This window comes from Typopeltis vanoorti, chromosome 8 (genome assembly GCF_054136105.1).
Source record: "Typopeltis vanoorti isolate ZY-2024b chromosome 8, IOZ_Tvanoo_1.0, whole genome shotgun sequence".
NCBI classification, from domain to species: Eukaryota; Metazoa; Arthropoda; class Arachnida; order Uropygi; family Thelyphonidae; genus Typopeltis; species Typopeltis vanoorti.
This window is the reverse complement of record NC_143556.1, coordinates 56,345,765-56,358,767: the sequence shown is the minus strand read 5'-3', so window position 1 is coordinate 56,358,767 and position 13,003 is coordinate 56,345,765.

Below are 13,003 nucleotides of genomic sequence, written 5' to 3'. Positions count from 1 at the left end.
TAATTACTAGGTCAAGCACTCTCTGACCCCTAGTATTTTCCATTACATGCTGTCGCAGATAGTTATCCCTTAATAACCGCATAAAATCCAGTTCCTTCCTTCCGTGTGTCCTCTCCTCACTCCAATCAATGCGACCATAGTTGAAATCTCCCATAATAATCACCCTCCTTCCACCCATTTCTTCTATTTGCTTGTGCATACTGTCACCACCATCTTTTCCATCACCTGGTCTATAGCAGCACCCAATTGTATATTTAGTTCTGCTAGCCACAATCTCACACCAAATGGCCTCAAATGTGCTCTTTTCTCTATCCTGCAATTCAACTTCTATTCTCCTTGGCTGGAGCTCATCAGCTATCATCAACAATACTCCTCCCCCCATTTTATTCTCTCTGTCATTCCTGAACACACTATACCCATCACATTCAATCCCACTAGTTATATAATCTACAGTCAGCCATGTTTCACTAATACCTATAACCTGTGGTCTGGAAGTGCCAACCATGGCCAAAAACCCTTCCTTCTTGTTCCTAATACTCCTAGTATTAGTGTACATGAATTTAAGACCCCCATTAGCCCCAACCATACCTTGATGCCTTATATTAACTATCCCACTCAGATATGTTGTCCTTATTTGCTCTGGCATATTATATTCATTCTTACATTCAACTGCCTCCATAAGGACTGTATCTCTACTCCCCCCCCCCTAACAAATCTAGTTTCCCTGAGTTTGCACATCCACTACATTCAGCAACACTTTCTCAAGTCTTCTTACACCGTAACCATTCAAATGCAAGCCATCCATCTTATATAGATCCTTTCGCCCATCAAACTCACTCCACACATCCACAAATTCCACACCACTCGTCATACATAACCCACGCATAAAGTCATTTGCAATTATAGCCCTCCTTTTAAACATTTCACTATCATACCGTGGCAAAAGACTAATCATTCTAACTCTCTCACTCTTTTCTTTTGCTACCTCAAACAATTCATTCAGGTCTTCTATCATTTCCATTTTATCTCCTTTCAAATCATTCGTACCTGCCACAACAATCATTTCTTTCACCCTTTCCTTTTGCTCTCTAATAGACGCAGTTACGTCCTTTATGGTCGCACCAGGTTGGTACGATTTTGTCAAATCCTCTACTAACACACCTCGTACTAACGAGGTGTGTTAGTAGAGGATTTGCGACAATCTTCACTCGAAAGTTAAAGAACCAGCAACAGCGGAATACACCAAAAGAGGTAGAAATATTCTGAAAACAAAACTAAACATAATAATAATAATAATAATAATAATAATAATAATAATAATAATAATAATAATAATAATAATAATACACCACTATTTATACCACTACTTATCAGATTTATCCGATTGAACGTGTGGTCGCCGGGATAAGAAGAATATCCCCAATGTAGCTCATGCATGTCGTACGAGGCGACTAAAATGGGTACCCAGGGAGGGTAACGAATGGCAATACTGTAGCCAATGAAGTTTTATCTGAGGCTCGGCTATTGCTGTTACCCTCCTGCCATGATCAGAGTTTTAATAGCTCATAACACCTTATAATTCACTGTCCTCTACAGATAACTGGAAGATGAAAAGCACTATTGCTTCGCTAATCTAGCCAGTCCTTTTAAGGACTTTTTAAGGACAAAAAAGCGATTTTAAAAAATCTAGAGGGGGGAAAAAAGATCAGATCCTTATTGCTAAAACGATCCTCAGAAATTCAAAAAGACGAAAAATGAAATTAAATATAGTGGCATGGATAGACTACAAGGAAGTATTTGATCTCCTGTCGCACCCCTGGATCCTAAAATCACTACAAATATTTGAACAAAAACATATGTTCGTTTCTGGCTGCTGCTATGAAATCATGGAAAACACCTTTAATAGTCAATAATGAACGATTCGCGGATATTAGCATTAAACGTGGAATTTTCCAAGCTGATTCCTTGTCACCACTACTCTTCAACATTTCATTGATTTTTTTTTGAAGAAAACAAAACTTGGATCTGAAATTCCTAAATGAATATTAAAATTTCCCATATATTGTATATGGATGACTTGAAGTTATATGGAAAATCGGCCCAGGAAACCGACTTTTTACTGAACACGGTTCATATTTTCAGTTAGGACATCGAAATGGAATTTAGTTGCGATAAATGTGCAATTTTATCTATAAAACGAGGAAAAATAATGACTCTAGCAATTTTAATTTTGATGAAGAGAAAGAAATATATAAAAGCAATTATAGCTAACGAACATTATTAATACCTAGGAATATTAGAAGTCAGTGACAATCTTCACTCGAAAGTTAAAGAACCAGCAACAGCGGAATACACCAAAAGAGGTAGAAATATTCTGAAAACAAAACTAAATGGATGAAAAACAATTAGAGCAATGAATTCTTGGGCTATATCAATGATCCGGTACACCGCTGGCATAATAAATTTGACACAAGAAGACCTGGACAAACTAGACCGCCAAACTAGAAAATTAATGACTATGCATCATTCATTACATCCACGAAGTGATGTTGACCGGTTGTACCTACTAAGGAGAATAGGTGAACGGGGTCTGCTGCAAGTGAGACAGACTGTGGAAGAAGAAGAAATTAGCTCTGAACCAATGATTCAAGCAATTACACAAGAGGGCCTTCTAAATACAACAGGAAACAAATCCGATTACAAAAATGAACAACAAAATAACCGATATATGCGCTGGAAAAATAAACCCTTCCATGGTCAGTTTCCTCAAAATACTGAGGAAAAATTTGACGTGATCAAGAGGTGGCAATGGCTAAAAAAAAAAACCTCGGAAGGATTTCTTCTAGCCGCTCAGTAACAGGAGTGCAAACTAATGCAATCAAAACATAAATTAAGAACATCAGTAAAAACAGCAAATGCAGATTATGCAATCAGAAAGATGAGTATGTAGAACATCTAATCAGTGCCTGCAGCAAGATAGCTCAAACTGACTGTGAATACCGCCATGATCAAGTGGCCAAAATAATTCATTGGCATGTATGCAAAACATATGGCTTTCCTATTTCTGATAACTGGTGGCAGCATAAAATAATAATGGAAAACGAGACAATAAAAATTCTCTGCGACTTTAAAATAAAAATTGATCGTCCTTTGGAAAGAATGGACCTTACATCACAATTAGTGAAGATGTACAAGTTTGGTTCATTGGCTTCGCAGGTAGCCAATGATAACAAAGAACTGGAAAAATTACTAAATATCGAGATCTGGCAATCGAAGTTGGCAGGCAGAGGATTAAACACACCAAAGTCCTCCCAATTGTTTTCGGTGTACTTGGCGAAATTTCAAAGAAGCTGTCCAGCTAATAATAGCAATTAAACATCAACGAAGTGACTCCATATGATCTACAAAAACGGCATTACTTGGAACAGTCTATATTTTACTACTATACTTGGCAGACTATTATTAGATTCTTGGGTAGAATCTGATCTATATTCTAACCAGTCATCTTGTTTTGACTGTGCTTTAATTGTTTGAATAAAGTAATTTTTAACAACAGTTTATTATCTTTCAAAGACATTATATGACTGCAGTGTACATTTGGTTACATATTACAACAACAACAATTATTATTATTATTTAATGCAAATTATTTCCAAGAAAGGTCGTAAAATATCTTACTGTGGGTGGGCTAAGGATTATGTATTAACTCTATTGGATGATTAAACATAGTAATCCTTGCCACTTTAGGCTTCCAACAAGCTTGGTTTTGAGACCGCTAGGTGGTTGTCTCACACCCTGAAGATGGGAACTCATCTATCACCGAAAAGCATTCATAAATATAAATTCCCATGATAGGATAAAGCCACTATTGGTTACAGAGCTGATATGCTGTAAGCCGGCTGGCCGAATAGATGTGGACATTATTAGTAAACATCCATTCGGCATCAATTCGATTGATCCAGGCCAGCCTGTTCTAATTGTTATACAATCATATAAGACCTTTGACTCAATAATATAGGGAATGCCTTTTTTTCATTGCTTATCATTTAATTACTGACACGGGACTTGTTTTCATTCAAAATTGGATTTTAGAAACGATTCTAATCAGTCAATCCCATCGAAAAAATCGTTCAAACAGATGATGCTCTTATACACGTAGAAAGGAAACAGTAACAGTAAGATATGTGTTTAACTTTAAGAATTACAACGTTGGTCGTCTGGTATTTAAATATAGAATAACTATTTTCCTTATACTGACACCATTCCGATCCAAGAATTTACAATGTTCCCTGTCAGTTTAGAGAAAGAAATTTATTTTTGCAAACTGGAACCAGTTTGCAACGAAAATACGGTCTAAGCAAGCAGAAGTTATATTTATGTCTTCTGTTGTCCTCAGTATATCTGACAGATGCATAACAAAGTACTTTCGATAATGGAGATTTATATATCAGGAAAGTAAAAAATATTAAAAATGAATTTTAGAGAGAATCCGAATAGTTATAAAAGACACTTGATTAAATTTTTCTTCCTTTTGCCTAGAGTTTCCAGACAAAACCAGTTGATGGTATTAGATATTTATTATTTTGGAATATTTTCACGTCACAAGAATATAATAAACATAGAGGTTTACGATCTCCGTGGAATACTTTAATATATACAGCACAAAACCTGTAGCTTATATGGAATTATAAGCAGTAGAACAATCATAACTGATTGCTCTTAGGAACGAGGAAATATGGACTTAAGGTAAGCTCTCTACGATGGATTTTTCCATGCCAATTATTTTGCCATTTATAAAATCCAGTCATACGAAGAATGAGGAGTTTATTATTTGCTATAAAAGTTGTACGAAGCGTTTGTTTATCCGATAATGGATCAGAGACATGGAAGCAGGCCAAAAAACAGGACACTAAACTAAATTAGCCTTCAAAATAAGTGTTTGAGTAAAGTATTTACAAAAATGGCCCAGGTCATAACAAACGATGAATTATATAAATGGACTAAACAAAGTATAACAGGTAAAATAAAAAAATGCAGATAGAAATAGATTCAACATGTAATGAGAATGGACAGGAGATTGATTCAGAATAGTGTTCATATGGAACCTGAACGGAAAAAAAGGAAAAGGGAAACGCTCCCATAAGTAAGTTCCCATAAGCTTGGCAGAGAATAAAATAAAGGGAAAGAAGAATGGTTGGCTGGGAAGGCTGGAGAGAAGCTGAATTAGTGTCACATGACAGAAGTAACTGGAAGAAATGGATATCATGGGGGAAAGAAGATGATGAGTGAGTAATCTTATGACCATTTGGATACTAAGATTACTTAGTAACCAAATGATTACTTAGTAACCAAATAACTGTTTGTAACACTTTGTCAAATTTTAATCGTTTGGAATTATGGGCAAAGGGGAACCTATATCAGATCGGCTGACTCACCTTATAAGAAAAAACCTTTAGATTCTTCGAATTTTATACGGGATTTGAATTCTTTCAATTTGTGAAAAGTTGTTTACCTTGGGTATAATATATGTTAAAGATGCCAAGTAATTTTATAACCTTGGTTTTAATCCTTTTTCCCAAGTAAGCAAACAGACAAGTAAGTTCCCATAAATGTTTTACATTTATAGAAAATACTAAGGAAAGTGATCAAAACTTAATCCATCTTTACCACGAGTTGCCTTGGTGTTGCATCACTACCATAAGTCTTGAACCACGTTCAAGCACTAAACTTGACTTACTTGTCTGTTTGCTTATTTGGGAAAAAGGATTAAAACCAAGGTTATAAAATTACTTGGTATCTTTAACATAAAGTAATAATTTGTTTTTGAACAAAATCTAATTTTAAAAATCAATATAAACAGAATTCAGGTAATTACATATCTCCCTATATTTTCATAAATTACTTTAAAAATACACAGATATTTAAAATTCTTATAAGCGCTTTGTTTCGTCTTGTAAGAGTACCTTTCTTATGGTTCTTCTTGAAGAAACAAGAGCAATCTCCTATCATATTAGAATCCCATTTTCCTGCTATCGTTTCTCCATTACTAGGATGTTCTGGTAGAACGATCCCTTTTCGTCGCTCGCTTCACCAAAGAAGTTCAAATGAGCATGAAACTAGTGAATATTTAATAATATCCTGTCCCTGAAATTTTTGTTAAAAAGTTACAGAATTAATTATTTATAAATTTCAATTTTATTGTTGTCCAAACATTCTATAATGTATCTTTCAATTTTCCAATTTGTAATTCATTTTCAGTAACGCTTTTTTTTCGAATTCTTCATCTTTTAATACTTCTTTAACATGTCAAACAAACAATCCATCGTTAAGTTCAGCTTCTGACAATTTATGGAAATCTTTAGGTAGAAGAATTTAAGTCCATTTTTGCCTGAGGCTTTAACAAAGTTTTCATGTGACCCAGTTTAATATGCAATTGTGGAAGAACTATGTTCTTAGAGTCAAAGGGGGACTAGGTTTTATGTTATCGCATTTTACTACATTTACTTGATGCATGTTCCATCGTTCTCTTCTTATCCTAGAAGCGCCCCCCCACACACAAATCGGCAATGTTTACTAAATCCTCCTTGCAAAAACCTAATAATATTACAATTACTTTTATATCATCATAAATATTTCCATGGTATCGCGAGTTTCATCTTGAACATATTTTCAAAATTCTCCTGCATAATAATGAGTATGTGAGAAACAAGAAAGCGCATGCGTTACTATTATACAAGCAAAAAACTTTAAAAGGCACCGCTTTCGTCATGTTAATCCCATATTTTGTACAAAGTAATGAAAATATGTTCTCCATACCTGGCAAATAATGTTGTTTCGCTATTTAACACCAATACCGAAACACAAACGGAGTCCCACTTGTTTTTCTATTGTCCCCCACATTTCTAACAGACAGAATATGTATCACCGTATTTCTTGATATATATTACAGGTTGAAACGTGTTCACACAATGCGTCCATTCATTTCATACTACTGTTTACTTGATTGACAACGCATAACATATACAGAAGTGCCATTGATTAAATAATTAAAGGTTTTATTATTATTACTAATTTATGATAAAAATTTCAAAAATCTTATTAAAATCATTTGTATTATGTACAAATATAAAAATTATATATGAAGAATTTTTTCACAACAAATCGTTTAAGAAGTGAATATCGGCTAAGTCGTGTAAATCCATCTTAAATCAAACACTGAATATCTATCTTCAATCAAAACACAATACACGGAAGCAACACGCAAGACCGTTGCTGACTATAAGGGTGAAGCAAAATGCTTTTATAATCCCTGCTATCTGATAAGGTTGCTGTGTAAGGAAAAGTTTATGAGCTAAGTGCTCTGCCTGAGTGGGAGCGATTTAAAGATCTTCATTTGGAAGTAGGATGGCCTTGGGTCTCCTATATTTGGAGAAGACTGTTTCATCATAATTTGCTGCTTATTGACTAATTCATTTGGATGTGAAGAGGATGCTGAGAAGAACTTTACTGCTGAAGACTGCAGGAAAGAGTAGATGTAGGGGATATTTGTATCCTGGTGGAGTTGGACATTTCTGATATACCACGGTGAGTTTAAGATCATGCGGAGACATTTCTTTTGCACTCTCTGTAGTTTGAGGATATTTGTACTTGAGGTGTGACTCCAGGCTAGGGATGCATAAGTAATAATGGGTCGAATCATCAACTGATAAAGGAGCAGTTTTATTTTGGTATCCAACTTGCTATTGCTATTGATAAGAGGGTAAAGCTGTGCAATGATTTTTGATGCTTTTGTACATGAGGCTTTTATATGTGGACTGAAGGTTAGTTTTCTGTCGAGCAGTACACCCAGATATTTGGCTTCTGCTTTCCAGGGAATCTTGATATTAAATCGGGAGATGTCATCTTTGGGAGATATTGAGTTTTTAGTGAAGAGCATGGCGATATTCTTCTGAGGGTTTATAGTAATCTCCATTCCGAGAACCAGTGCTCTAATCTCTGCAAGTTTTCTTGCAGTTTCTTGGTGACAAGGTGCGGTTTAATAGATCTGGTTAGTATAGATGTGTCGTCTGTGTATAGGGCAATGATAGATGACATTGGAGTGTGCGAATGTCCGCCATGTAAATCGTGAAAAGTATCGGTGCCAGTAGGGACCGTTGAGGCACTCCTGTCAAGATTTGTCGCTGGGTAGATAATATATCATTTAGTTTGACTTGCATTCGTCTGCCACTAAGAAATGACTTTATAATTTGGACTAGATCTAATGTATTGCCAGCGAAAATCAACTTGTATAGCAGTCCAAAGTGCCATAATTTGTCGAACGCCTTTTCTAGGTCAAGAAAAACTGCTCCAGTGTATTGGTGCCAATTGTGGTAATGAATTCGATTAGTCTATGAATTTGTTCGGTGGTACTGTGAAACTGGCGAAAACCAAACTGTTCTGAAGGAAGGATGTTTAATTTATTTAAAAGTTGAATTCTGGAAAGGATAGCTTTTTGTGCTATTTTGCCCAAATTAGAAATCAGACTTATGGGACGATAACTTTGAGGCTGCTGAGGATCCTTGCCAGGCTTGTATATAGGAACTACGTTTGCCAACTTCCATGCAGAGGGAAAGTACTTAAACTTGAATATAGCATTTCTTATTGTTGTAAGATGTACGATGGCCTTTCAGGGTAGCAGTTTAATAATTTTGTTGGATATGCCGTCAGGCCCTGGATCTTTTTTATTCTTTAAGTTCTTTATAATGTCATAAATGTCAGCTGGAGAAGTAGGTGTGAGTTAGCTGGTACAGGTATCAGGCCGTTTTAACACTTGTCTGACGTGGCGGTGAATTTTATAAATATGATTGAAGTTTAGGTTATCGTATGAAGGGATACACTGGTTTTCTAAACTTTTAGCTATAGTTTAGGATCTTTCTGCATCTATGTAAACAATGTTCAGGTCAGATTTGAGAGGAGGAAGAGATTTGTTTTTGTTTTTGATTTTTCTCACGAACTTCCAGACGGTTTGATCACCAGGTGATATGGAGGCTAATTTATTTTCCCATAGTTTGTTTCTGTGGGCTTTAAGTGCATATCTCACTGCACTGTTCATTTTGTTGAGATATTTTTTGTCTTGGGGTGCTCTGGTGTTATGGTATCTTTTTCTTGCTTTATTTGTTTCCCTGATTAAGTTCATTATGTCATCAGGTAGTCGTTTAGGCTTAAAACCAATTGAATTTGAGGTGATAGATGCTATGGCTGTGTTGATTTGATCAGTAAGTTTATTGACTGCAGCATCAATTTCTTCCTTGGAATTAATATGAGGGATGGGATCAATGTAGTTTGGAAGCATTTTGGATAGTTTTCCCTAGGGAATGAAGGTGTGAGGCGAAGGGGGAAGTCCCCTCTGATTACCCAGTTGGAGCAGAATAGGATTGTGGTCTGATGATAATTCATTCAATGATTCCAGGGTGTACTGCAGGTTGACATTCTGAAGGACAGCTATATCTAAGATGTCGGATGAGCCAGTCGGACTGTGGTGAGTTGGCACTGAGGGGCCAGCCACAGCTGCGCAATTTGAGCTTGTGTAGTTAAAGAGGATGCGGCCATTCCTATTTATATACCTACTGCTCCAGGCGTGATGTTTTGCATTTAAATCTCCGGCGATAATAACCGGTAGTTTAACTCCGAGGATAGCATCCAGATCTGTGGTCAGCAATGTTTTTGATGGCGGGTTATAAGCAGCATAGATTTTTATGTTTCCGACAGAGTTTGTGATGACATTGATACCTGTGACTTCGAGATTAGTGGTTGTAGGAATGGCTACAGCATGATGGTTGATGTGATTTTTGATGAGTATGGCTGTACCACCATCTCCATAATCTAGCCTATCATTCCTGTAAAGTTGATATCCTTTAAATTTAGGATTGTCAGCAGGTCTCAGGTGAGTTTCATTAATTAATAATATATCCGGATTATAGCTGTCATTGAATTCCTCTACTTTTAGTATTTTATTTGTAAAGCCGTTGGCATTCTATGCAATAATCATTAGAGAATCTGGGGTGAAGTTTTCCCTATGCATTGGGGAGTGCAGATAAAATGGACTGTGTTTGCTGCAAGAAACGTTTTGTAGTGCTGCTAAGTGATGGATTTGCGTTACTGAAATCCTGTAACATATTTACAAGAGAAGAGGGGATGATGGCTGTTATATTTGAATGTGGATTTGGCATATTCTGATCATGGACTGCTTTTCTGGGGCGAGCCAAGTCAGCATATGTTCTTGTTTGGTGTTGAAGATTTATTTTCTTGGGGGGGGGCTCAGTTGATGGTGGATGAACACTTGCCATCTTGTTCAAACTAATAGGAGCCTAATGAACTTGAGTTACTGGGGACTCTTGTTTCTGATAGTGACATAGATTGACTGATTAACTTAGTTTGCCTGTTTTTTGGGTGGCAAATGCACCCTCTGTAATTTGCAGGGTGGGGCCACCACAATTAGCGCACTTAGCCGGGGTGGTTTTTGGCTTGGAGCAGGTATGTGTGCGGTGAGTGTCACAACATTTTAAACATCTGTATTGAGCTTTGCACAACTTCTGGGCATGACCAAATGTTTGGCATTTATGGCACTGCCCAGAAGAGGCCCTCTTCCTAAATGGCTCCGGTGAGACCTTAAGCCCACAAATTATCTTCAAGTTATAAATATTTTAATAGATATTGTGTATTTCCACCAATACCAGAGGCATAGGGGTCTTGTTTGATCTGTACATTCTGCAGACTTTCATGGGAGGCAGATATTGCATGTTGAGGCCAGCAGCTATTTCAGCTGTTTCAATGTCTTCTGATACTCCTCGGAGTACCACTTTTAAATTTTTCTTCGAGGTAAGAATATTGTATACCTCTTACATCCAACTCCTTGGTTAAATTTCTATAGTCAGTCACTGTAGCCGGCTGAATTTTGATGCCCTCTTCTGTATTCTTGGCAGTGGAGTAATTTATCTGCAGGTTGGCCATGGTGGTTCTTAAGGCTGTCCATCTCTGCTTTTCCCTTAGAATGACTGGAGGCATCTTTTCATTGGTGGAGGCAGAGGAATTTGTGTTGGGGGCATCTTCATCCATGTCATTTTCGTTTGCTGACTCCGAGGCGAGAGTTTTGCATTTTTTGCGCGCGTGCGTCTCTCCTTGATCTGAATGAGTGGAGTCCGAGATTACTAGATTTAATTTTTCCTCCATTTGAGGAGCGTCTTCATTTTGATCTTCATCAATCTCGGATAAAGAGTAAAAATTTAGGAAGTCGGGCCATTCAAGCTCGAACTTCTTAAGGAGTTTCTTTATGAAGCTGAATGCCAGCCTTTTATCTAGAGAGTCTATAATGATGTCAGGATTAATAATATATCCGGATTATAGACGATGTTTGATGGCCATTTGAGCTTAAACTTCCTTTGAAGTTTATTTACAAGAATAAGCGCTGGCTCTTCATCCAGAGAATCTGTGATGACGTCCAAATCTAACGCATTCATCATAACGATTTGCGTATAAACGCAAGTAAATCCTGCACGTATATGGATCTGAAATAGATGTGCTAACAATGGTGATTCTAGCGGCTGTTAGACCTAACGAATCGCCCTCATTGCGATTACAGTCCACTTACCTGTGCTGCTGTTCTTAAATACAGTATAATCCGCAATTTAATAACCTTAATCACGTCTCTGCTAGTTAATCTAGCAGCTAAACTACGAAACCAGAGTTTCTCATATTTGATTAACATGTTCTACCGAGAAGAAAATCCATAACCGTCATACATTCACTAACTCACTCAACTTCAACTGAAAGCAGACAATTAAATACACGGAAGCAATTGACAATTGACATTTATTCTTTAAGGGTGAAGTAAAATGCTTTTCATATTCCCCGCTATCTGTCGTGGTTACAGTGAGGGTAAAATTTACGAGCAGTTTGCTCGCCCTGAATGGGCATGGAGATTATGTATCGCTACAGGAGGCTAATATAGTTTTTGGTCTTCTATATTTAAATATGTCCGTTGGCTCGTATGCTGCAGCTTGTTGAACCAAATCGTTGGGATGTGTGGACGTCTTTAGAAAAAATTTGGAAGCTAAGGATTGTAGATAAGAGAGAATATAGGGAATATTTGTGTCTCTGTGGAGAACAATCACTTGCAAATTTTATATAATAGAATGATATAAAATTATTAAAAGTGTTTTACAAATTTTTAGAATTTGAAAGAAATATTTTAATATTTAATTTTTTTAAAATTTGAAATAAAATATAGGTTGCATGGCTTATTATTTCTAAGAAAAAAAATTAAATAAAATAAAAAGTCAGTAATAATATGGATGATATAGCATTTGTATACTTTGTTACGCTGCAAACACGTGGGACTTGACAGAAGTAAGACCGTTAAAAAAAGGAACGTAACTTCTCTTGTATGATAAACGACAGACCGCATTCCACTTTAGATCATTTCCCTTCAGACATTTATCTTTCTGATTCGCTAGGAATACCATTCCTAAGTGCTAGTAGGAATAATGACGAGCTAAAGTCTAAACATGGGTTTAAAGCAAAAAATAGATATCCCAAGGTGAACAGGGTAAAGCTGTATAAAACCACAGAGATCACGTAACAACACTGCAAGCAAATAACATTTCATGTAACTGGGCACTGATTTTTCAACCTTGCGGAAATAAAGATTTTCAGCGAAAAATATAGGAGACAAAGTCGTTCCATCAGCAGGAAAGATCATGGCATCGGTGTTTTGGGATGCTAAAGGCGTTTTGTTTATTAATTATCTTGAAAAGGGTAAAACAATAACGGAAATTTTATTATAGTGTTTAACCAGACTAGACGAAAAAATTAGTAAGAAAAGACCCGGTTTGCAGAAGAAAAAATCATCTTTCATCAGGGCAATTCACCTGCCCACAAAGGTATTTTTTGGCAATGGGAAAATTAAGGGATCTGCACTATGAATTGTTGCAACATCCGCCCTGTTCCCCAGATTTGGCTCCCTCTG